Here is a 27,182-nt window from a genome sequence, read left to right as displayed (position 1 = left end):
GGGGTTACTGTGTTGGCTGGGCTGATTGGTCCTGACAGCCAAGGGGAAATTGGGTTGTACTACACAATGGGGGCAAGAAGGATAAGTCTGGAATACAGGGAGGAGCTCCCCTAGGGCATCTCATATTACCTTGTCCTGTGCTCAAGTCACTGGGAAACTGCACGAACCCAATTCAGGCAGAACTGCTGGGAACCTTGGTATTCTCAATTTAGAAAATAAAAAGGCAGGGTGGGAGGGATTAACTGCTTACGTTCCCTTTCAGGTTTACAATTCTCAAGTTCTAAATCCCCATTCTACTTCTAACTTGCTGTGTTTTGTACACTGAGGTATCTGGGCAAATAGCCAGTTTTATTTTCAGATCACCATGGTAGATGTGAGTAGCTCAGTAATAAGACTGTGTGGCTGAAATTCATATAGGGAACACACCCACTTGGTATGGAAAATGTCAAATGACAGAGTTAAACATGATGTTTTTCTTATAATGTCATTCTCAATGGAGAATTACAAAGTTGGATTTCAATGACTGGGCTTGTTCACTGGCTATAAATATAAGGTTATAGTATAAGAATGGCTTGTTTAATCTTCTCCTTACACCTAAGCAGAAGGGGTGGCAATTCCTTCCTGTTATAATAGTGCTTAGTCCTGATATAAATTGTTCTCCCTGTGTGTGGCCCTGTTCAGCTAAAGGATGTGAGCTGTTGATTTTCTTTTTTATTGGGGTATAGCTGTTTTACAGTGCTGTGTTAGTTTCTACTGTACAGCGAAGTGAACTAGAGTTCCCTGTGCTATACAGCAGGTTCTCATTAGTTATCTATTTTATACATATTAGTATATATATGTCAATCCCAATCTCCCAATTCATCCCACTCCCCCTTTCCCCCCTTGGTGTCCATATGTTTGTTCTCTACGTCTGTATCTCTATTTCTGCCTTGCAAACAGGTTCATCTGTACCATTTTTCTAGATTCCACATATATGCATTAATATGTGATATTTGCTTTTCTCTTTCTGACTGACTTCATTCTGTATGACAGTCTCTAGGTCCATCCACATCTCTACAAATGACCCAGTTTTGTTCCTTTTTATGGCTGAGTAATATTCCATTGTATATATGTACCACATCTTCTTTATCCATTCATCTGTCAATGGGCGTTTGGGTTGCTTCCATGACCTGGCTATTGTAAATAGTGCTGCAGTGAACATTGGGGTACATGTGTTTTTTTGAATTATGTTTTTCTCTGGGGAACTGTTGATTTTCATGCTAGTAACTGCCTGGCTAAATGACGGCCCTGGGAGGTTTATATAGGAGTCTAGTTGCATGAAAGTCTGTTTCATAAAAACCACAAGTGACATATAGTGCTTTCTAAACTTGTACCTCACAAAATTACTAATTAATGTGTTCCTACCAATTGCTAGTATTAATGCTGATAAAGGGCCTGTTGAAACAGAACATTAGTGATTTCACAGGGTTGTTTCAATTTTTAAATTTGTTCAGGGGGAGAAGATAGAATGCAATTCTTTTCTCTTTTAGAAAGGTGGAATGTCATTAATTCAAATTGATTTCTTAAGTGATTGTAAGATTCTCTTCCAGGTACCAGAAAAGATCTATTTCTCTCAATCAGTAGAAATACAGTAGAACTGTATTTCTGATTTCAGAAATACAATGTTACTCTTTTTTTCTTAAAAACTTTACTATAAAATTGATAACTATCATTGTGAAGAATTTAGAAAGTAGGAAGAAGATTATAGTCTTCCACCTTAACATGCCTACCATTAGACCAGTTTAAAAATTGTTTTCATGTAAGGGATGTAGCATTCACAGAGTAATTTTTTGTTCCTTCCTTTTCTCTAGCAAAAAATTTTTCACCCCTGAACACTCATTAGGTTGCTTGACTCAAGAATGGGATATTGATTAATCCGTGTTCTAGCTGAATGCCACAGATTTTTTTTTTTAAATTACTAATTCTAATACCTGGGCTATAAAACAAGCAAATAGTTTCAACTGACACATGCGGAGTTTCTCCCCCCATCCCCCCTCCCCTCTTGAATTTGGGAGGCCAGACTATGGTTGGCTTTATTAGGTGAGATTCCAGTCTCACACAGTGTGTAATTAACAACCAAATCGAACTGAACCCTTTCAGTCCACTGGCATTTCAGAGGTGAGAAGGACCAGCTCAGTCTCTGCCAACTTTCTGGCCAAGCTGAGTCATTCACTGGGACCAGGAGCTTCCTTCCATGACACAGCACCTGTGGCTGTAGCTGCTGGGATCTCCAGTCTCTGAAGAAACAAACACGGATCGGACTGGGCTAGTCAAGGTGTGCGAGAGCCCTGCCTAGGGTACCTGATGGTCTCATCCCTCATCTCTCTCTGTAGGACTGTGACCTCCAAAATTCCACTCTCTCTTTTTTTAAAAACTATTTTCTCTTGGGACTTGAGAATTCTTTTCTTTGACAATGGCCGCATTGCGGAGCATGCAGGATCTTATTTCCCCGACCAGGGATCGAACCTGTACCCCCTGAATTGGAAGTGCAGAGTCCTAACCACTGGACCTCCAGGGAATTCCCCCTCCACTCTCTCATGAATTGTTAGGAAGACTTTTCTCAAAGCCCCCAACCTCAGTGAGGCCATCTTGCTGCTCTGATATGGGACTAGGCACAGTGCCTCAAATTTTAAAACAAAACATAAAAATTTTAAATTATGAAATATTTCAGACATATATAAAAGTATAGAAAGCAATATGATAGCCACTCCTATTTAACCAATTTTGCTATAGGTCTCTCTTTCTGAAAATAAATCAAAGGTACCAGTTAATAGCCAAGACTCTCCTATTTCATCTCTTCCCTCTTTTTCCATAGAGGTAACTACTATCCTGGAGATAGTACACATCATTCCCATGGATGTTTTAAACATTTTTTTTTTTAACCACGTAAGTTGTATTCTTATAGATTATTGTGTTGTCTGTGTTCGAAATGTTTAAAAATCGTATCAACTGGCTTTTGCACTTAAATTTTTAATTTTGAAGTTGATCTGTCTCTAGGTCTAGGTAATCTATTTTCACTCAGGTGTAATAATCTTACTGTACAAATCTACTAATTTATTTACTCATTCTCCTAATGCTGGCAGTTTAGTTGCTCCTCTTTTTTCACGAATGCAAACCATGCTGCAGGGAACATCCTTTCAGTGTGTGTCTCCTTCCATGTGTGTGGTTGGGTTGCTGGGTATAAAGTGGGGGGACCTTTAACTTTACTAGATACTAGCGAGCCACCAAACTGCTCTCTGAAATGGTTGCAGAAATTGGTACTTCCATCAGAAACGTGCAAGACTTCTTGTTTCTGCACATCCTCACCAACATCTAGTGTTATCAGGCTTTAAAATTGTTGCTTGTATGATAGGTTTGAGAAGCCTTCAGTGGGTTTAATGTGTTCAGCATTTCTCTGATTATTCAATTTGTTAAGTAGGTCTTTTCATGGTTTTTGTTTGTTTGTTTGTTTTACCGCATGGGTTTCCTTTTCTGTGAATTGCTTGTTCCTGATCATTGCCCATTTTCTACTGTGCTGTTGTTTCTTTTCTTATACATCTGTAGGAATTTTAAAACACATGTGATTTATACTAATTCTTCGATAGTTAAATGCATTGACTGTATCTTCTGTAGGTCTGTGGCTTTCCTTTCTTTTCTTTTTTGTTAAAAGTTCAATTTATCCTGGTGTCAAGGAGACTTACAGCTCTTGCATTTCTTTTGCTGACAGAATCCTCAAATTAAACAGAGATTTTTCTTTCCAGTGAAGCATGGTTTTCAGAATCTAAAATGGAAGGTGCTAAAATATCATGGCAAATGTAGACCTCCTGTGATGTTTCTCTCCACCTCTGATAGCTAACGTAAAATTTGCTTCAAAAGAGAATTTAGTTGGAATAATGCTTTAAGTCTCCTAATTCTTGTGAAAATACTGAGGAGAGAAATTTTACCCAAAAAAAAGGAGCAATGGGGATTGGGTTTTCTTTATCCAGTACTGCTGTGCTCTTCAAGAATTTTTTGGTTAAAACAACTTCTATGTTAGAAAACCAAAAGAAGTCAACTAACTGGGAGATGAGCCTCTTCCCTGAGAAACAAAACAAGCATTGCCTCTCCACAGAGCCCCTCATAATCTGCACATGATGGACCAAAGTTTTGGTTTATGGAAAACCATACCAAGAGCAGGGAGTGGCCTAGCATTTGCAGCTCTTCTCCATAACAGAAGGAAATCCTGAGCATAGCTGGATGGTGTTTTTAATTTCCAGTGAAATATTATATTCAGTTAATCTGTTTGACTTATTTTATTTAGCCTATACATTGATATTGCCTGAGTCACATACATAACCACTTTCACCATGTGTCTAGAACAATACATAACAGAAAAGACACACACATACCCATACACATTTAACTGTGTAGTATTGACCTGTAAAAAACAGTACCAGCCAGTTCCCTAAGACTTAACATCTTTTCTATCTTAACATTCACTCTGCATTCTAATATGTCATATGTAGCTCATAATGCTATAATGACTCTGTGACTTGTCTTTTTTTAAATAGTGTCTTTTGTATAGAAGTCTTTAATGTTAATGTAGTCAGTTTATCAGTATTTTCCCTTATGATCTGCTGTGTGTGTGTGTGTGATTTATGTAAGAAATCTTTCCTTACTCTGACACAATAAAGATTTTATTTTATATGTTTATCTAAACATTATTTTTCAAAACAAATAATTTTTTATGGAAGTACTGTTGATTTACTATGTTACATCTAAAAATTTTTAATAGCTTTTCCCATTTGGGAATTTTATGTATTTGATAACTTTTGCTTTATATATTTTGAAGTTATATTGTTAGGGGTATACAGGTTCAGAATTATTATATATTCCTGATAAGTTTTTCCTTTTATCATTACGTTACTATCATTTTTGTTTATATTTTATACTAAAATTATTTTGTATGATACTAACAGAGCTATAATATCCTCTTTTGGTTAGTATTTGAAAAATATTGATTATATTTTTCTATCCCTAAATGTTAGACCTTTCTATGTCTTTAGTGTTTCAAGTATATCCCTTAAATAAAATATTAAAAATCCACCCTAGAACCTTAAAGTTACTCATTTAATATGTTGATATTTTTGGATTACTGGAATATTTAGATTTATTTCCCCTATATTATTTTGTCTTATGTATTTACCATGTCTTTTTTTTTTTGCTCTCCACTTTACCCCTTTTTTAATCAAATGAATAAAAAATACATTTTCCTTTTTATTCATTTGATTATATACCATCTATTATTTTTGCTAGTTACCCTTAATTTATTGACCTAAAATATGAAGCTAGTCAATATCTTTCCCTACTTTCTACATGAAACAAGTGCCTTTAACTCCTTTTGCTCTTATTAATTTCCTTCACTCTTCAGTGTTATTGTTGGCTACTATTATATTCCTACCTTGTTTTTAAGTCCGCACTGCCTTGGCCATTATCCTTTATTTTTGTTTATTTATTTATTTATTTATTTATTTTGCGGTATGTGAGCCTCTCAGTGGTGTGGAGGTGTTTCTTTAGGTTTACCCAAGTTTCCAATTTCTTTCTTTGCTCATTTTTCCTCTGGTCTCAATATTCTTCCTCTAGAAGAATATTCTTTTTTTAATTAATTAATTAATTAATTTTATTTTTGGCTGCGTTGGGTCTTCGTTGCTGCACACAGGCTTTCTCTAGTTGCGGTGAGCGGGGGCTACTCTTGGTTGTGGTGAGCAGGCTTCTCATTGCGATGGCTTCTCTTGTTGAAGAGTATGGGCTCTAGGCACGCAGGCTTCATTAGTTGTGGCTCACGGGCTCTAGAGCACAGGCGCAGTAATTGTGGCACATGGGCTTAGTCGCTCCACGGCATGTAGGGTCTTCCCAGACCAGGGCTCAAACCTGAGTCCCCTGCATTGGCAGGCGGATTCTTAACCACTGCACCACCAGGGAAGCCCTAGAAGAATATTCTTTAGTTGTTCTTTTATTGAAGGTCTCTGAGTGACTAAGTAATCTAATATTTGTTGGAAAATGTCTTTATTTCAGCCTTACTCTAAAAGGGTATAGAATACTAATTGACAGTTATTTTCCCTCAGCATTTTGAACATATTATTCTGCTGTCTTTTGGTCTCTATTGTTGCTATTGAAAAGTATGCTTAGATTCCACTGTTTTCTTTTCTATGTAATCTTTTTATGCTTGCTGTGTACATTTAGGATTTTTTTGTCTTGTCTTTGGCATTCTGAAGTTTATTACATGTACCTAGGTATGGGTTTATTTTTATTTGCCCTGCTCAGAACTGGTGGCTATCCTTATACCTGAGAATTCATATCTTTATGAAATTCTGGAAAATTCCCAGGCATTATATTTTGAAACATTGTTGCCTACACATTTTTTTTTTCTGATTTCTCTTTCTGAAATGCCTACTTGATAAATGCTTGGCCTTCTCATTTCATTCTTCTTATCTCTAATGGTGTTTTCGTATATCCAGCTCTTTTATCTTTCTCTACTGCATCCTGTGCAGTTGCCTAAAATCTTTCAATTCACCAATTCTCTCTCCAGCTATGTGTTATCTCTTCGTTAGGCTTTAAATTTCAGTGACCATATTTTCACTGCTAAAAATTCATTTGGTTCTTTTTCAAATTCATTTATTTTTTTTCTCATGACACCTTGTTCTTTCTTTGTGGTCCCCTCCCCACTTTCTTTTGGTTTTAAAATTATTTTAAACACATTTATTTCAGTCTCCTTCAGATTTTCTATTATCTTAGGTTCTTGGGATAACCTCCAGTTCTCTGTGTTTACTCATTCTGACTCATGGGGGAGTATTTATCTGTTTTTAAATTTTTGATTGTGAGCAAACTTCAGTGGAGCTTGTTTTATCTAGGATATCCTGTCTGGCCTGGGTTGTGGGAGTATCCTTCCAGAGTTGTTTTGCATTTTTCTTCTGCCAGGTGCCTCATGGGTATTTGTGGCCCAATTTTTATGTTAAATTCCCAGCCTTGGGATTCTCATACTGAGTGAGCAGTGAGAATCTGGCCTCCACCCTGTGTGGAAAGACTGAGGTTTTGATTTCTCAGGCAAGACTTTTTTTGTTCTCTATTCAGAGCTCTGGGCAGAGACAAGCTCCCTTGATGATCATTGATGGAGTGGGTAGGATTTTTCTTGTCTCTCCTTTCGCTGAGAATGAGGTACTTTGAAGGTCCTAGATCTGTGTAGGGGTCTCAGTTTCAAGTCCCCTCTTCCAGAGGGCCTAAATCTACAGTCCTTCCTGCGTGTGACTTCAAAGCCAAGTCCTTAAGCGTTAGTGCCCTGTCTTGGGTCTTATAACCCTTCTTCCCCTCACTCTCTTTTTTTCTTCTGACTCACCTCTTCATTCTCTGAGCCTTAATTGATGCTAATATTACTTCTGATAATACATCTTGTGGCTTCACGTCCCTTCACAGTCTAGGCGCCACAGCTGTCAGCTCACTGAGGACATGACCTATGTTTTAGTCTTTTTCAGGGTTAATATACAACCTAGCAAACTTCTTGCCACAAATATTTGTTAATTGATTCACAAACTTCCCAGTGTGAGAAGTTGCTATGTCTGCACCTTCACACAAAATATATAAGCTGTTTTCCACTTAAACTGATATAGTTGGGGGTGCCCCAAGCCTCAGATCTTATTGGGGTATTGTGGAGAGAGCCCTGGACTGAGTCAGAAGTCTAGGGTATTAGACTAATCTGTTGCAGAAAACTCGTGTGTCTTTAGACAAGTCATTCTACCTTTCTGAACCTCAGTGTCTTTGTCTACAAAATGAAGATAGTATATTCACTCTGTGTACCCTGCAGGGTTGTGAAGAGGATTAAATAAGAAATGCCATGTGGAAAAGTGATATAAACTTTAAAAGGCTGTCCACGGTGTGTTGTTGATAATGTATTGTTGTTTGTAGGTCAGGACATGGTAAACCACAGAGGCAGTAATAAGATTTCCTGATTCCTCCTGGGAAATATTGTTTATTTTGGCATTGTCTGGTTGCTGTCCTTGCTACAAGAAATATTGTTTTTGCTTGTCAGACTCTCTTTAATGGTTAACATGTTGACCAAAGGAGCCCTATTAATATTCTAGATGGCTTAGATGAAGCTTCACTTTTGGTTGTTTAACTCAAAGAATTGCACCATATATCATCCTCTCTTCTAGCAACATCCTTCCAGTTTTTTTAAAAGTCAGTGAAATATTTACTGCCATGATGCCTTTCTAAGCAGAAAAATGGGGCTCTGTCACATCTTACCTCCACTTTCCATTCTCCTTTCCTCACCCCGCTGCATAGATTCATACCTGTGGGGCTCCTGCCATACAAAATGTACTCTCACATCAGTTCAGCAAATACTGGTTCCTAATGGCTGTGTGTAAAGCAAAGTTTTGCAAACAGGATATCTTATTTTCACATTAAATAACACACGTTCCCACTTTGGTTTCGATCTGCATTCAGTCAGCATTGGATTTGGTATCTATCACTCCATCAAGTTCAGTCTCTGACAGACTGTACACATACACTATTTAGGAATCCTGGTGATTCCTTTTATTAAATGAAGACTCCTTGCTAGTAAATAACCCCAGCTCTACCTACCATTAACGCGTTCTCGTAATGGGTTTTCACATAAGAGGTACGTGTGGGTTGTAATATGAATCTTTTACCCTGTTTCATTTTTGAGTCACTATCCCCTTTAACACATGGGTGACAAAAAACGGAGCACAGATCCTCTCTCCAATGTCATCAGAATGCCGTGGAGTGGAATGCTGGTGGAATAAACAGCGCTGAGTGTTACCTAGGCTGGCCCTGACCAGTGGGTAATCACAGTCATATAAATTACAGGTTCTCTTTGGAGAACGGAATGATTTTCTGAGTCATTTCCAGAGCCTCTGAAGTGGCACTTCCTGTTGTTAGAGATCTGTTGTGCTGAGATGATTTTAGCTGCTGGCTCCTGTGAAAGAGACACGCAGGGACTAGAAAGCACACTCCCAGGTGCTGGAGCTGGAAGAAATAATTGGATCCGAAACTCATTTCATAGACAAGGAAAGTGTAACCTAAAAGATGTGCCCAGGGTCACACTGCTGGTTACAGGCAGTAGTCCCAGGACCCAGGAGGTCTGTCTCCAGTTCACTAGCTTTGGTTTTATTTCATCAAGTTTAAGTTTTAGCAGTTTATCCTTTTGCAAAAGTAATAGGCTATAGTCTTTGAAGTCAGACAGATTTGTGTTAGAGTCTCTGCCTCATCTGTTAAAGTTTATAGTCTTTCTGAGGCTTGGTTTCTTTTTCTCTTCTTTCTTTCTTTTTTTTTTTTTTTTGCTGCACTGTTCGGCATGAGGGATCTTAGTTCCCCGACCAGGGATGGGGCCCGTGCCCCCTGCATTGGGAGTGCGGAGTCTTAACCACTGGACCGCCAGGGAAGTCCCTGAGCCTTGGTTTCTTTATCTAAAAAATGCACGTAGAAATGCCTACCTTATAGGATTATTGTGCTAATTCATGTTAATGTAGTCAGTATATGAAGTGCCTGATACGTACTGGATTAAAATACAGATATTATTGTTATTACTCTAGGAGACAGGGCTGGACCAACTGCCTCCTCTAATTCTAATAGTAACTTATACTTCCCATAGAACTTTTTTGGCAACTAAATCTTTCCTTATCTCTCCAGCTTTGGGCCCTATGTAGATCCACATAGGCCTTTCTTGGGTATCAAGTTTCTATTTTTAAAATATTTCTAGCCACCCAGTAATCTGGTTCTCATTGCAGACTCCTGGGTTGTTAGGAGGAAATCTCTAGTCTCCTTAGCCTATGAGGAGCAGAACCATCCTGGTTCTCTTTCTTTTGAGATAACGAAGTTGCCCTTGGAATATCAACCAGACTGGTGTAGGAAGTGAGACACCGAAGTAGTGGGTCGGAAGCCCTGGGCTGGGGGTGGGAGTGAGGTAGAGGAGCAAAACAGGGGAGACCCTAGCTGAGCTCAGCTTCAGCTGAGCTGAGCAAGACAAGGAGCTGATGCCTCTCAAATGCAATAGTAGCTCAAGCGACTAAAAGACAAGTGACTAATTTAGTGTCCGGTCCTTTGGAAGTGAGGCCTCCATGGCCCTGCTGACTGGCTGGATTTGAGGAAGCCAAGCTTAAACAGAGGCAGTTGCAGATAGGAGGCTGGACGGTGTGTGTACACGTGCGTGTGCATAAGACTTGTAAAAAACGCCTCTCTCTTTATTACTTTTCCTAGGGTAAAGGGGCTGACAACCATCACCTTGCTTGGCTTGCAGGCAGTGAGGGAGAGAGTTGCCTAGAACATCTGGAAGCCTGCAGCTTGGCGGAGAAAGCAGTGATAAAAAATAAGTCAGAAGGCAGGGTGAGTTCAACTTCCCCTTCTTGCTGGTGCTGGGCTGAGGGTCACCTGCAGAATGATGTGGAAAAGAGCTGGCTGGTTAGGCCCTGGCTTCTCCTTGTCTTGTCAATACACAGGTGATCTCAGTTTCTTGTCTCATTGAAACAGCCCCTTCCCTGCTGCCACCAGAAAATGAAGAAACAAATGGAACAGGGGAAAAATACTCTATCAGAAAAATAATGGAAAAATACAAGAAACAGAGGGAGAAAAAATAAACAGAGGAAATCAAGCCCTTTGGAGCTTTGGCATTTTGTACAGTGGTCCACGCTGGAATTGAATTGAATTGAATGTGGTCCGTGAAATGCATCTTTAATAATATGCTGCTGGTGTTATAAATTTTCAAGCTGGAAAGAACCATGATAATCATCCATGGTAGCCTTTCTGTCTTACAGATGAGGCATCTCAGGCCCAGAAAAGCAAAGAGACCTGTGCAAGGTGATGCACAGGCAGCTGGAGAGAGGCAGACCTGAAACCACCGACCCTGCTTCACTTCCTCATGGTGCCTCCTTGGCGCCATTTTGGTTCCAGGCAGGCAAAGCTTATCTGGTGCTCCCCCTCTTTGTACTTCTGCCCATTCCCACCAACCCTTTCACCACAAGTGTAGAGGGGCTCCTGTCAGCTGAGAGAAAGGGGGGCCCCAAGTCAGGCGTGACGCCTAGGAGAGAGGGTGCTCTCTCTCCCCAGTCCTGGGAGCTGTGCTCATCTCAAGGTCCAGGTGACATGGTTCCACCCAGCCAAGCAGTAGCAACAACGGCCACTGATTCTACAGCTATGAAGTGCGCTTTTTCTTGTACGTTTTTCACAGTTTAATCTCCTGACTTGACTTTTCTATTTCCACCCTCTCTCTGTCTCACTCATCTGTCCCACTCACTGTTGCCAGAACCTTCTGTCACTCCTCTGGTCACAACTTCACTGTACGAAAACCTTGGGGGGCTCCCACTGCTTGTGACTTAAAGCCTAATCTTAGCTCAGCATTCAAGGTCCGGGACAGATGAGTTTTACTAATCTTATAGCCATCGAGCTTGTAATGAAACACTTCTCCAAAAAACTCCAAGCAGCTGAGCAACAAACAAATTCTGGTGAGGACCACCTTATAGTTCACTAAAAAAAAAACAGCAAAAAGCTAACCCTGAAACCTTTGCTTTAACATTTAAAGCAAAGTTAAAATGGATCAACCCTTAGTGTTGTGATGCAGTTAAGCCATAAGTTACATTTTAACATTCCACTCACAAACTGGTATTACCCTACTTTTTGACTAGAAACTGGCCCTGTAGACACGCTAAGCTGTGAGATTAGGCTGGCAAATTTACTTTCTTTTCTTTTTTTTTCTTAAATTAATTAATTAACTAATATTTATTTTTTGGCTGCATTGGGTCTTCGTTGCTGCGTGCGGGCTTTCTCTAGTTGCAGAGAGCAGGGGCTACTCTTCGTTGCGGTGCATGGGCTTCACATTGCGGTGGCTTCTCTTGTGGCGAAGCATGGGCTCTAGGCGCGTGGGCTTCAGTAGTTGTGGCACGCGGGCTCAGTAGTTGTGGCACACAGGCATAGTTGCTCTGCAGCATGTGGGATCATCCGTGACGAGGGCTTGAACGTGTGTCCCCTGCATTGGCACGTGGATTCTTAACCACTGCGCCACCAGGGGAGTCCAAATTTACTTCATTTTCTAATGACTGTGATTCTCCCTTGAGTTTTGAGTTTGTGTTTGTTTTGTTTTGGTTATGTGCTGGGAAAGGCTTGATGTCCCTTGTCTTAAGAGGAGAAAATTACCTTAAAAGTCCAAATAGTTTCCTGTATATAAATTAGGCTTCTAAGCTTAGTGAATTGGGGATCATTAGTTAATGGCTTCATGACGATGCCTTTTGCAAGTGACTTCTGAAAACTGGGGGCAAATTGAGTGATTCAGAACTGAGAAAGACCCATCTGCTTACTTGTGTGAGATATACCTCTTACTCTCAAGCCTGGGACACTGGTAAAGACTTTGATTGGGGGAAGGGAAATGCATCTCACTTCTTACTGCCCAGCAAATGCCCCCGTGCCTCCGACCCCAATTTTTCCTTTGAAGGGAAAGTACTTTAGGAAGAATGTGATTTCTTTCCCCTCCATTTTTTGGGTTGACTTAAGTTTCTTTTTTACTCTCTCATTTAACATTTTCTTAATATCCTCTAGTCCTTCAGCAAGATTAAACTTTAGAATTTTCTTAAACTGAACAACAAAATGGCCTTTCAAATTACTTCCCTTTCTTTCAAATCCCCCATCCTGTTTTGCTTAATAAATATCCCTTTTGCCATCAGTTCTCCCATTACAGCTTATTAGTCTTCCTGTTTTGGGGTAATGACATAATCTCAGCCTTCACTGAAAGAAATGAGTTCCTGTAGGCAAATGAAAATGCACTTTGAAGTTCTACAGTATTAATTTCTTTTAAGTCTAGAGATGTATTGTGCATCACTGACCGTTTAGGACAAATTGGTCTTCAGAAACCATTCACAGGAACCTTGAGAATGCAGGCTATTGTTTTTGTGAGTAGAAACTTGCATTACATTGGTCAGTTGGGCCTGTAATTTTGTTTAGTTGACAGTTACATGAGAAGAATTCAAATCACTTTGCTGATTAAGAAACAAACCCCAAACAATCAATCCTGAATGCAATCCTCTACATACCCTAGGTACTTGGGACTTCGTATTGTTTTAATTTTAGCAACAGTAGTCTGAACAGGGGTTCCTATTTTTTTTTTGCGGTACGCGGGCCTCTCACTGTTGTGGCCTCTCCCGTTGCGGAGCACAGGCTCCGGACACGCAGGCTCAGCAGCCATGGCTCACGGGCCCAGCCGCTCCGCGGCATGTGGGATCTTCCCAGACCGGGGCACAAACCCGTGTCCCCTGCATCGGCAGGCGGACTCTCAACCACTGCGCCACCAGGGAAGCCCAGGGGTTCCTATTTTTATTAACAGCTCCTAGTCTGTGTTTTTCTCCTTTGTAGCTTCAGTTTTTAGTATATTTTGTTGAATGAGTGAATAACTAAATGAATAAAGAGCCATTATTTTTCTCTTTCTTAGATGGAGTGACTGAGGCCTAGAAAAGGTATGACTTGCCCAAGGTTCCACACTAAGTCTTTGGACCTCTGGGTCTAATCCTCTGATAAGGCCATGAAGTTACAGCTGCAAAGTCATTCTTATCATCCATGCACTCATGTAAGATATATTAGGATTAGTCTGTTTCAGAGAGAATTTTAAAATTGTGGATGAGTAATGCAAATGGGGAAGATCTTGGTGTCAGAGGGCACAGTGTTTGAATCTGGCTGTGAGACCTTGGGCAAGTCATTTAAATTCAATAATTCTCATATGTAGAAATGGGATAATAATGCTTATATCATAGGATTAAATGAGTAAATGTGAGCAGTTATTATTATCAGCAGTATTATGATGTAGCCATGTAATTATCCTTGACTTTAAGAAGAACACTCAGTAACTTGCCATATTGGAATCACATGTATAAAGAGATAACATCACAAAGCTCAACTGACAGGTTCTCCCCAGATTCTTAATGTACTGTGTTGGCACCATAGTATTTATTTACAACTGTAGTTTGGAATAGTCTTGGGGGCAGCAAAGAAGAACACAGGCTAGTCACGAAGACATTATTGAGATAGAGAAGTCTTGTTTCTATTTTGACATTAAGTTCTACGGTGGCATGTTTTAGTCGTCTATATTAGGAATTTATTTTGGCACGACAGTCTATACTCATTCAGATATTGTCTTCCTCTGTGTTCTGATGCTGGAATAGAAAGTGTGTCAAAAGTCTGTGTGACTAGGAAAGAACTTAAGATGAATCCCAAACAGTCTGCTGTAGTTTGTGCCTGCTTGGAACCAGGATAACTAGTCTGCTCAAGGGGAGAATAAAAATAGTTAAAATGGTTGTTGGACCTCTGTCAGAGGTAACCATGGTGTCTGATTTTTAAAAAAACATTTTGAGAGTTGATTCCTTTGGCATTTTGTGGATGAGTCATAGTCACCCCATGAATGTTTTCTGTGTTGAGAGTGACTAATGAGTACAGTTTCAAATGTCAGGGTCCACACATGAAGATTACTGACAAGGATAAACCAGATCTGGTGCTCTCAGAGCAAGGTCAGATCATGGCACCCTCTGGAGAGGAATAAACAGAATCAGCACAAAGTACAAGGGTTTTGCCCGTTACAGAAATAACCCAACCACTAGTATGGCTTATTCATGACTGGTGGTTAAACTGGGGCACCTACCAGAACTCCCTAAGGAAGACTAGCCTGTAACAAATATAAGATAGACTATGAGTTAGGAAGTTATAACGTGTATGAAATAATATCCTAACAGAAGATGGGGGATGCATGGAGACTAGATAAAGTCTCTACCTTCTGCTGAAATAATTTCCCCAAGTTTCTCTAACACTAGGGAAAGGGGAAACAAGACCCTTTATTTGAAGGGCCCAACATTCCAGTAACCTGAAAGGTGTTCTTGGGTGGAATTTGGAAGAATTCTCTAGTCCTTGTTGCAGCCTGGATGGCAAATTTCATGAGACTGCCTGTCCAACTCCATTGATCCTGATGTGCTCACAAGTCAGCTCATTCAGGTGTTTTGCTATCCTAATACCAGGATGGGAATGGCCTGGGTAACACTCACAAGCATCCTGCATTGCAAGTGACTTATATTGGCATCTAGTTAACACATCAGCCTCTTGGGATTTGGGGATTATGGCTTGATTCTTCAGAGCTAGAAGACTTTTGATGGAACTGATAAAATCAAGTTTCTATACGTAATAAGGCTGGTCAGACTGTGAGACAGTCATGACCCTATGAAACCCTACCTGAGAAGCCAGTTCTTAGATTTCTTCCCTCATTCTCTTTTCAACACAATTTTTACTGAAACACCACCTGTTTTTGTCTTTAAATGATTTCTCAGAATGAATTTATATAGAAAATATGAGTTTCATTGATTTTCTAAAAAAGAAAAACCCTATCATTGTAAGCCTTGTGTACATTAAATTAAATGTACCGTGCTGATCCATTTGGGCAAAACACCTTGCCCCTGAAGCGGAAATGGTTTGGGAGTTCTCTTTTTTTACTTTCTTACTCTTTTTTAACCAATCTTGCTTAAATCTATCCATTTACCCAATTACCTGGTCCCTGGGATTATGAATCTAATAACCTGCCATTTACAATGAATTTGGGATGAACTTTGCTCCATTATCAAATGATGGGAGCCATGGACCCTGCCCTCTTTTTTCTTGGGCACACTGTTTTCTGTGGTGATCTCTACCTTAATGGCATTGATCGTGTATAGCCTCTAGACTAGAAAGTGTCCTGCCTCCATAACCAGCTTCTTAATATGATAGATGGATCAATACAATGTGGGCGATAATAAGTTGTGGGTATTCTAAACAAGGTCTTGGAATGAGCATCTGAGCACAGTGCAATCAGTCATTTCCATCCATCCTTATGGGATTGGTCAACGAATGGGGGGTGCGGAGAGTGGGAAGATGCTCTGTTACCTACTGTTGGAAAGCAGCGGCTTGGTGTGGAGGGAAAAGCCTGGGACTGGGAGCCAGAGAATCTAGTCTGTCCACAGTGCTGCTTTTCGCTTTGCAACCTTGAGCAAGTGGCTTCACCTCTCTGGCTCTCAGAGAGAGTTTCATCTCTTGTAAATTGAGTGGATTGGTTTAGATGATCTCTACTGGATGTATATTGGATGACAGGTGGCCAGAGAAAGGAACGTGGGAAATAAGCAATCTCAGAACCTAAATATGCACAGACTAACTTGACTGTGAGGTGAAATGTAAGACCATAAGCCTGGATAAATTATTAGGAGTGTGCAGATGGGTGAAGAAATTTAACCCTGCTACAGAGAGGGATGGTGCTCTGGAGCCTGCAATCCTATCTCTGACATGCTCTGTGTGCAGGCAACTTCATCTTTCTGAAGGCTCCCTCATCTAGAAAATAGAGAGGCTGTGATCATTTATATGCAAGCATGAGCAGCATATTATTTACAGAATCACCAGAGATTAAGATGCCTTCTGTTCAGGCTGTGCCTCTATAATCTCTGGCAGTTTGAAATGAAGAGGCGGGGAGCGTGTGTGAGGCGGGGGAAGAATGCCATGCCCATGTGTTGGCTATGCTGCTTGTCTGCATTTCTGAAGAGAATATTCTCATGTAGAAGCAGCCCAGGATCTGATCTCTCACCTGGTTGTTATAAAGGAACCATATCTTAATAGTGAGCTATGGAAAACTTGGAGCTTCGTAAATACTTAATAATCACATTGTGTGTTACATTGGATTATGCACCAATGATGAATAAAATTCCTGAAGGCAGTACAGAGCAGGGCAAAATGTTATGAACTCAGAGGATAGACTAGGCTCTAGTCTTTATCCTGTCTCCTGTCACTAATTTGCTGGCTGACCTTGAGCAAGTCATTTAATGTCTCTGGGTTTTAATTACTTCAACTGTAAAACATAGGGAAGGGAGAAGGCTGGCTGGGATGATTTCTGAGGTTCCTTCCAGCTGTGAGATTAGATTTCATGATTCTGATATCTGCCATGAACCAGTCCTGAATTCAATGATATTTGCAAAATATTCATAAAAACCCTGTTCAAAGGATAAACTCCAGGCTGGATAAATACATCCACTCAGCTGTATTAAAGTATCTTCAGAGTCTTTCTAGTATGACCTTTCACCATTCTTAGCCAGGTCTCTACTTAACCACATCAGTCTGCACATATATCATTTTCATTCATACTTCTAGAATTTGCTTATGCTATTCCCATTTCTACAATAGCCTTTCCTCTCATTTATCCACATGAGAAAATATTATACATCATTCAAAGTATGGTTCAATTGTAATTTCTCTATGGAAGTGAATCATTCCCTTGTCTCTTTTTGGAGGCTCCTTCATAACATGTTATAGCATATGTCACATTGCATAGATAATTAGTGGAGTTTACATGTCTGACTGCTGGAGTGTTGGTGACTTGAGGGCAGGGATTGTGCCAGTGCTTAGCTAGATCCATGCTTCTCATAAAGTAAGAGCATAACCCTGTGTTTCTTCAGTGAACCGCAAAGGTGGTGTTTTTCAGAATTGTATTCACTAATTTTGGGTCCTCAAATGCCAGCCTTTAGTCTGGGCCTTGCAATATGGGCATATTACCCTACTGGGACTTCTTGCACCTGCAGAAGTTGGAAGGGGCTTCTTATATAAACTTCTGAGGGCCAGTTTGAAAACCACTGATCTCTGACCTTATATTTTACTTCTCGATAAAATTACTGGAATCCCAGTAATGCTTCTGAGCTGTTGTAGACTTCACATGAGTATGGCTGGATTTCACCTGGGGAAGGATACCAAAAGTAAATTCTCTCTATATCAATTGGGGAACTAGGAAGCACGAACAGCATCTCCCCTTGAGCACTATTTCTCAGTGGAAGACAAGTGCTATGGGCATTAAAGGTAGGGTTCTTTCTTACTGTGCGGGGTTGTCCTGTCTAGTGCAGGATATTCAGCATTCCTGATCCCGGTCCACCAAAGGCAGTAGTAACACCCACCCCCAGTGTATGTAACAATAAACAAAATACCCTTTAGTGAGATAGCACCTGAGGTTGAGAACCCTTCATTTTAGAAGTAAACCAGGAGGCCTCCCATATTGTAAATGCCATTTTCTAGACATGCAGCTTAGATCTAAGATCTTCTTAACCCTAAAGACTTTGATTTAGCCGTCAACTCTAGTTCAGGACCGTATATCAGCAACTTGAGAGTTATTTTTGACTGAGAAGAACTGAAAGGACGAAAACTCTGTTCCTTTCTTTTGTAAAGACTTTATGGTTTATAAGGAGTTTTAAAAAGTGCTGTCTCATTGGCCCTTCTTGTAATATGAGGAGCAGACTTAGTGCACATTAAAATCCACAGTGAGATAGGTAGATACTGTGATATATTCTGTTTGACTAATTTGGTAAGGTAGGGTTAATGAGAAGAAAATGAATTTCACACATGATTTTGAAAATTTTAGTCTTACTTTTGACCGAAGCCCACCACCAGGAAATGGCACTCGGGAAACTCTCCGTCTCTGTCTTAAAAGCTGTCTAGATCATCACTCTGAGTAAAAAACCTAGAGGCAAATCCAGAAAACTCTACGGAACAGTGAAGATGTGGCAGGCTGACATTTGTAGCCATAGAAGGCGCTGAATCCTACACCAACATTCATTCATTTCTGGCAATGCAGTCAATTCATACATTCTGGGGAAAGCATCATGCAAAGCCCAACATTCAGTACTGAACCACTGAAACAATGGATTAACTTGAAAAAGGACAAGAGCCGTCTTGCAGAAAGACAACGCAGATCCCTATATAGTTTCATCAGAACCAGAGACCTGAAGTTCTATTTACCCTCTTGATTCCTATTCTAGCCAGAAAATGTAGGTAAAGTAAAAATTCCCCAGAGAAGGGGCTTGTGCGTTAAGTGGCCTAAAAATGATGCACATCAGTTATCTGAGAGACCGGTTATCTGGTTTTCAAAGACGCAGTGTCGCATGGTGCTTAAAAGCACAAACTTGTTAGCTGGATGAATTTGGGCAGGTTATTTAACTACTTGGGGATCCAGTTTTCTCATCTGTAAAAAGGGGATAATAACATTACCAACATTTAGGGTCAGAGTAAGTATAAATGAGTATTAGCTATCATGATCATCATCATTGTTATTACTGTTGTTACTTTGTGAAGTACTGGCATGAAATATCAGAGCTTCCAATAAATAATGATGTAAAAATAAGAATCTTCATTTATTTTTGATTATTTGGGCTGAATGAGGTAGTATATTCAAGTCTTTGGCCTCCTTTCATAGAACCATAGAATGTTATAGCTGGAAGGACCTGAAACACTATTTAATTCAAAATTCTTGGTTTAGAGATGGAGACGATGAAGGTAAGAGGAGTTAAATCCTTGCTCAAATTCTTGCAACAAAGATTCTGAGGTTTTGAATGCTTTTCTTCTCGTTCATAGTTCTACCCATGAAATTTCTACCTGTTGATTATCCTTGACTAGTAGTTCACCTGGGGTGCAAGGAAAATAATCTGAAATCCAAATACCTTCACTTTCCTACTCTTAGCAGCTCTGGTAAAAGTTTGGTGGCTAAACTCATTGATAAAAAAAAAATTTTCATGACTAATGAAAAGATGCATGATGTTAAAATATGCAAAGAGCAGTGGATTGAGAGAGAAGGCTCAAGTCTTGCTTCTGCCTCTGCTATTAACTTGGATGACCATTCTCAGCCTCGATTTCTCTGTTTGCAAAATAAGAAAGTTGGGCTGTGTGATTGTTACAAAATATTGGCACAATAATATATTGTATAAATATTTTCTCTAATGAACATTCAAGTCTTTACAATTATGAGAAACATTTTGTCATCAGAATGTTCAAACACCTGGATGCAATTTTTTTTTAATTTGCTAATTATTTGAAAAACAAACAAAGGGAAAAAAACAATTTAAAAAATGAACAGGCCATGGAAACCAGCTTGCTCATTTGTAGGACAGTTTATTGGGCTGGAATATTTTGCCTTTGGCAAATGAGAATCAGTTAATTCCAGGCATTTGCTTATTGGCTTGCTAGAATAGAATGATCTATTTTTATTTCATTTTTGTCAGTAATCACCAGTTAAAACTTTTAAAGGGAGGCCCAGTTATTCCTGGAAAAGGGTAATATTCTGTGACCTGCCAGACTGTGATGTCATCAGCTCTCCTCTGATCAATATATGTGTTTTCATTTTAAGCTAAGCTCCCTATGAATTTAGTAATAAGAGTAATTGCCTGCAACAATCATGAAGGCCAGTCAAATACTTTCTCAAGGAAATAAATATCTCTTTAAGGTAAAAGTGAAAAATAACATATACGATTCCATTGAAGCATTAAGTTTCTGAAATTGTCTCATCATAGTGAAATGCAAGGCCTTTGGGCTGATGTGTCCCTTGTTCCCCGGAAGAGAACAGCAAGGTACAATTCTCAGTAGCAGTCTGTCTTGGCCATCACTACCTGTGCCCCTAAAGGGGCTAGGAGGGTGGGTGGTCGTCAGGGTAAGATTGGATGTTCTGTGTTTGTCTCCTGTTTTATTTGCTGAAGGAAAATGCTGCAGGGAATACTCATTTCTTGGCTAGATGAGTGTATGGCACGAACAGACCTGGAACAATGGTCTGAATTCAACAAATATTTACTGAGCACCCATGTGCCAGGCTATAGGAGTTGCAACACCTTTGACACAGCATTTCTGTGCTAATATAGGACACTCCTCAATTACTTTATTGATTAAGTGAATGATTGTATACTACCAGCATGAGTTTCAAAGCTACATTGTCAGTTCCATTTACTTCTTGGGTTGTAAAATCAGTTAAATCCCTCAAGCTAAAAACAGTGAAAATTAAACTCTTTTCAGCTCCGAGGTAAAATATTTTCTCCCTTGCAAAATCCAAGCCCTTTCAAGAGATACACAGTCCCCATGAAATGAATAAGCCATGGTTCCTCCCAAAATGGTATTTATAATTAAAGCCAGCATGATCTGCTAGAGACCAGAGTTGACAATCTCCCTAAGTTTCCCTTTAGTGATAAAATTACATACGCAACAACTGGCTGTGAGTGGCATGCTTGACCAGCTTCAGGCTAAGAGTATATCTCAGCTACTTCTCTGGCAGAGTATCTTACAAGTTACCATTCCTTTGTTAAGACTTTGTTGAGATCTATTTATCTATCTATCTTAAGACAAATATATACATATATATAAGATACATATATATATATAAAGTTTATATAAATTTGAATTTTGAATAAGAACCACTAGGTTATTTCTAAGTTGGAATTCAGGAAACCAGTAAGACAGTAAAATGGAACGTTTTGCTTTAGTTTATGGTAAAATGGAATCTATGTGAAGCAAACTCCAGAGGTCACCAGCTCCTTCAGTGAGATGTGTTCTCCTTGCCAGCCTTATTGTCTTGAGCATCTTTGGGCGTTGGGGGATGTCCTGGGCACAAGCAGCTTTTTCTCCTCTCATGGCAAATGTTTCAGAACAGAGTCCCAAATCCTTATTCCCAATTTCACGTTCTCAGTTGCTGTGAGGATGTTTTTAGCACTTTCCAAAGCAACACTGTCCAACAGAACTCTCTGCGGTTTTCTGTATCTGCACTGTCCAATAAGGCAGTCATTAGCCACGTATGGTTTTACTGAGCACTTGAAATACGGCTATTGTGATTAAGGAACTGAATTTTTAATGTGTAAATTTTAACTAACTAAAATGTAAATAACTTCATGTGGCTAATGACTACCATATTGGATAGAGTGGTTCTAGACAGTGTAAGCTTATGGTTCAACCGAGCAACCCAGCAACAGCACCCTTGCAGGATCGCCCAGTGAGGGTATCATAGAAGTTATGCATTTTATTATGAGTTATGCCTTACTTGCTTCTATAGGGGGTTTGAAGCAGAATGTCAGTAATAGCACTAGGAAGATATAAAGGGATCTCTAAGTAAAGGATAACAAATGGGAGGAATGTGTTGTGGTAAATATTAAGAGATTAAACAGCAGAACAGTGCCATTTGAATTGAATTTGAAGTTCTAAATTCTACATATTGGAGCAGGATAGAACTATCCAATTCAATATAAAAATTACATTTTGCCGGTGTGATTACTAGGGCTATAAAAATCCAATTAATGAAGGTGAGATTTTACTGTGGGCTGAAAGAGAAGCAAGCAAAAATGAATTGAGTATCAGGCCCACTGTATGTTAGAGTAGACTAGAACGCTAGGACCATCTCTAATGAAATTATCTACTTGACTGAATTGTGAAAATTCAATGAAATGATTTATGAAAGGACTTAGCATAGTGGCTAGCATTTGATAGATATCAGCACTTATGATGATCAGTTATTTCTGCCTAGATCTTTTTGAGGCCTCTTCCAAGTACCTTTGAGAACATAGGAAGATGCTAAGGGTAACTGATTTTGGCAGAATTATTTGTTGAGAATAGATCATAGAAGAGGAAATATAGACAACATAAAGGCAAGCAAAGAAATGCCACACCATCTTCCCCATTTGCAATTTGTTGCTATAGGGAGAACAGTTACTGAGGAAGGTGGGTCAGGTATCTCAGTTATGTTGGGTCAGACAACACTGGAATAGTGAGACCAAAGGGGAAAGAATAGGTAGAAAAAGTAGGAATGAGGACTGCTTGTATTTTAAGTGTTTATAATTACTGAATATAGTTCACTCATGCTGATGTTCTTGTCAAAGATAATCAAAGAAGGCATGGAAGAATATTTGAGGCACCATGGGGGTAGTGGAAAGGGCACCGACCTCGGAGTCAGGTCAACTGGATTCCAATCCTAACCTTTCAGTTTTCTGACTTAGACTAATAACCATCTTGTGGTTCCCAAATTCTCCTTTTTGTAAAACAATGATGCTTAATGATTTTGAAGATTATTCCAGCCCTCTAAGTCAAGGGTGTAATTCTAAATATGAAAGCACAAGTGGGCTCTAATCCTCCAGATTCCCCAAAGCCCTGCTGTTCTTTCAGGAATGCCTGCTGTTTTAGTCCTCTAATGTGTTTCTGTTATCCTGAAGCCCGAGTTGTGTGAACAGTGGTGTCTCAAGCAGCATGCACAAAAGCAGTTGGTATGGTGGGAGTGAGTGACAGTGGGTGGGTGAACAGATTAAAGAGGAAAGGGTTGGAAGAGAGAGTAGTGTGTGTGAAAGAAAAAAAAAAAGCAGGCCCTCTACCTTTGACAGACTCTTGCTGTATTCTCCAGTAACAGCTATCCAAAGCCAAATGCCAAAATGAAGGCATGAAAATAGCTTGCACTTCAGAGTTAAGCAGACTTGAATTTGAATCCAAGCTCTGGATTTGAGATACGTAACTTCAGTTTTCTTAACTTGGTGAAACTTATGGTTAGCAGCTATTGTAAAGCTTAAATGAGATAATATGATTCAGCAGATAGTAGGTTTTTAGTAAATATTCTCTTATCGTGGCCTCCCTAAATTGGCTTAGTTCCTTCCTCATCTAGCCCATAATGTAAAAGACTCATCAAAGAAACACACTGGGCTGCTTAGAGATCTGTATCTAGAAGCTGTAAATAACGTGTGGTGGGGAGAGAAGGGTGCTGAAGACAGAAAAATCTTTGGCCAGGAATAGAAAGTCCGGTCTCTCCATTGATGAAGCCTCTTCCTTTGTGCTGCCTCACAGTTCTCTGGTTCTTGAAAGCCACAGAAGTGTTTACCAGAACAACAACCCTAACTGTGTTTCCAACGCTTTACCAACAGGAAGATTCACAGCGCAGGCAGAGAAAACAGAACGAGGCGCCACATTCTTTCCCATTCGAAGACAGCAAAGCTGGATCCTGGAGTGACAGCCGCTCCTTGCTCCTCTAGCCAGGAGTGGGGAAAATCTCCTTCCAAGCGGAGTCCGGGGGAAGGCAGAGAACCAGGGAATGCATAGCACCTTTACCCATCTCTCTAGGTCGCTTGCCCCACCTGCCCCCCTTTACGTGGTTCTAACGCAGTTTCTGCTTTGGAGAAATGTTGGCAAGCGGTGAGCCGCCAGTCCCCTGGCAGGATTATTTCCCTGTCTCGGAGAACTTTCAGCACCGCGGACAGCGCCCCTCCCCGCCATCCTCTCTGTGGTCCAGGCTCCTGACTGGTGCTATCCTGCCGCTTGGCGTTCTCCCGGACCCCTTCCTGGAGGGGGCTCTGGCTGTGTTTCTTGGTCAACTCTGGCCAGTGACCGGCCCCGCCACTTCGGTGAGAATCCCTCCCAAGAGCCGGTTCCTTTGCGCCTCTCAGTTCAAGACCTCAATGAACCGAGTCTGGCACAGGTGGTGGGGTGGGGAGTGCCAGGAACAGGCGAGAGCTCTACTGTTCCAGCATTCCCGCATCTTTCCTCCGCCTTCACTTCGCTTCTAGTCATTTGGCGACTTCTATCTTACTGTTCAATCACAAAACAAAATACCTGTGTGTGGGGGCGGGGGAGGGAGGGGGTGACTCGAGCGAGAAGGAGGTTGGGGGCTGCGTCCCGCAAGGCCACACTGCCCTACTCTGGCCCTCTGGATTCGTAGGACACTAATGTGCTTTGGCATGGGGGAAGAGAGGAGTCTTACGTGCAGGTGACAGTCCTCTCCCCAGGGTTGCCCCCTCTGGCCAGGGAGCTTCCCTGGACACTTCACCCATCACGTCCTCCTCGTCGCCCCTGGCGTGTCACCGCTCTCTGGGGACAGATGCTCCTGAGAGCGCGCTGGCCTGGTCGGGTCACCGGGCTCAGCTAGAGTCCCTGTGAAGAGTTTGCTCTCTGGTAAAAGGGCAGACGTTGTTTGTCCCCGCTCTCCCCTCGGGCTTCGGCCGGAAAAGCGTCTCTTCCTCTCCATGGACTCTTTCCGAGGCCGAGAACCGAACTGTGCGAGCCCGGTGTGTGCAAGGCATGGGGGGAGAGGACGAGCCCGGCGTCGGTGGAGACCCGGGGGGCCCGGACGCAGCTCGCGGCTCCCTCCTTCACCTCTATCTCCCGCCGCGCCGGAGCTGCATTCGTCCCAGCCCCGCCTGGTAGCCCTGCGAGTTGGAGCCCGGCGTCCCCCTACCCTGCATGCTGTCTAGGCCACATTACGGGCCAGAGCCGGAGAGACCCCGACTCGCCTCCTTCCTTCTTACAGGAGACCCCTTCCCGGAGGGCGCGCCTCAGCCTCCGCGCCATGTTCCTGCTTCCCCCCTCCCGGTGGCTCCGGCTCCCTGGTTCATTCAACCAGAGGCAATCATTCCCATGCGCGGGGGTCCAGCTGGGATGCAGAGGGCACGGAGGCGGACAGACCGCGGCGAAGGGGGACGTTCACTCACCGGAGGGCTGGAGGCGATGACCTGGCTGCCGGGGTTGATGGCTGGCCGTCCGCACTTACAGCGCCCGGCCCTGCCTCCTGTGATGCTGGCTGGTGGCGCCAAAGGAAGGCAGCAGGCAGCCGCTGCTGCGGAACAGCTCCTCGGTTATGCAGATTGCCCCGTCTACCCCGCACTCTCCCCGCGGCCTGTCAGTCCTCCCTCCAGCTAGCTGGTCTCCGCCCTCCTGGAATCACGTGGGCTGCCCAACCCCTTACGTTATTGAGCCGAAGCCTCTCACCAGACGGCCCCCCTCCCCGCAAACACACACACACGCACACACACACGCACACGCGCGCGCTCTCTCTCTGTCAACTCCTGCCTGGCCTACTGAGCCTCCAGGTGCCGCTTCCAGTATCTCAGGCTATATGAGGCCGAGGGGCAAGAGATGCAAGCAGCTCTCTGTCTGGGGAAAGGACCAGGCAGGACTCTGCAGTATCGGTGTGTTGCGAATGCACAGACTCTGCCAGAAGCTCCACCTCTGCTGGACTTGGCATTGGACAAAGCCGGCTACCCAGCCCCGCTTCCTGCCCTCTGAAAGCTTCCCGCCTTCTTCACGGAGCCCTTGCTGCTCTTAAACTTCTTCCACCTCCCTTAGCATTACTGAAAAGAAAGGATGGGAGAGATTGATTTCCCCTCCCTTCCTAAAAAAGGCAAGACCTTCCTCCTTCTCCAAAGTTCAAGTAGGCCAAGTTTATCTTTTGATTCTCAACATCTTATGAGTAGAAAGATCGAGGATTTGAGATTTGAAGACTGACCAGGAATTTCGGTCTATGTGACCTTGGGGGTATCTAACTTCTACTAACCTTTCTTCTCTCATCTGTGAAATGACCTCCTCACAGAACTATTATGAGAATTTAAAAATGATCATATTCTTAAAATTGTCTATCTCAGGGCTAGACACATATTTAGAAGTCAATAAATGAGAGTCCTTCCCCTGTCTCTGTTAAGAAATAAATTTCGGAAAACAAGGAGATTGTGATTTGTGCCAGTAGAAAGGAAGTATCTTTTGTAAACTTAGAAGGGAGTATCTGTGCATTCAGGCTAGACAGATAACGTGTGAGTGGGGACAAGATATACACGGGGCTTATATTTTTTCATTGGCTCTGTTAGGATGAGAACTATGTTATGTCTCAAAAGGATGAGGTATAGATGGTACAAACCCAGGCATGTTTGGCCTCATCAGAGAATGAATTATTTAACATGCATTGAATAGACTGATTTAGATGGAAAGTACCTACATGAATTCTTGCATCTTTGGTCCAAGCCCTCAAAATACATGGGATCTAATGAGATGTAACTCTCCATCCTTGGAAACAAATTCACTGGGCTTCTGTTTGGGAAGAATACTGGCTGTCTGACACTTCCCTCCTAGGATGGAGCAGTTCAAGTGTACCTTTAGGTTGTGTGTTCTAGCTCAGAGGACCTGGGTTCTCTCCAGAAATACGACTAATCAATGCCAGGACAGTCTGGGAAAGTCCACCTAGCTTAAGCTTATTATTGCCTTGGACCAGCATCCAGGTCTGAAGTCTTGAGACATTCCCATAATTTGAGCTTATGAGAGTTCTGCAGGGTATATCAGATCTCCTGGGATACCCAAGAAGCAATGAAACATTTCAGGACAGGCATAGAGTTAAAGAATCAGAAGTTTGAAGCCTTAATGCAGTCTCTGCCAGTTGCTTATTGTATGATCTTTGACAAGTCACTCAAACTCTCAGAGTCTTAGCTTTGCAATGGGAATCGAACATCTGTCTGCCTTCTCCATGAGCTTGTTGTCATGTTCAAATGGGATAAAGTATGAGAAGCCATACTGTGAAAGGTAAAGAGCGAATAAATGCAAGCTATTAA

At 41.5% G+C, this 27,182-nt stretch overlaps 1 protein-coding gene across 1 annotated transcript in view; it reads right to left on the bottom strand.

Annotated features, from left to right (window-relative positions):
- The window catches only part of SLC7A14 (solute carrier family 7 member 14), a 118,447-nt gene extending 93,015 nt beyond the window's left edge, over positions 1-25,432 (bottom strand). The window contains exon 1 of the mRNA XM_060009997.1: positions 25,299-25,432. The gene's annotated coding sequence lies outside the window, so the exon portion shown is untranslated. The remainder of the gene's footprint in view (positions 1-25,298) is intronic.
- Between the last annotated feature and the right edge of the window lie 1,750 nt (positions 25,433-27,182).

This window comes from Delphinus delphis, chromosome 4 (assembly GCF_949987515.2).
Source record: "Delphinus delphis chromosome 4, mDelDel1.2, whole genome shotgun sequence".
In the NCBI taxonomy this organism is placed as follows: domain Eukaryota; kingdom Metazoa; phylum Chordata; class Mammalia; order Artiodactyla; family Delphinidae; genus Delphinus; species Delphinus delphis.
The sequence above is the reverse complement of the archived record's forward strand: the minus strand, read 5'-3'. Positions and strand labels throughout refer to the sequence as shown.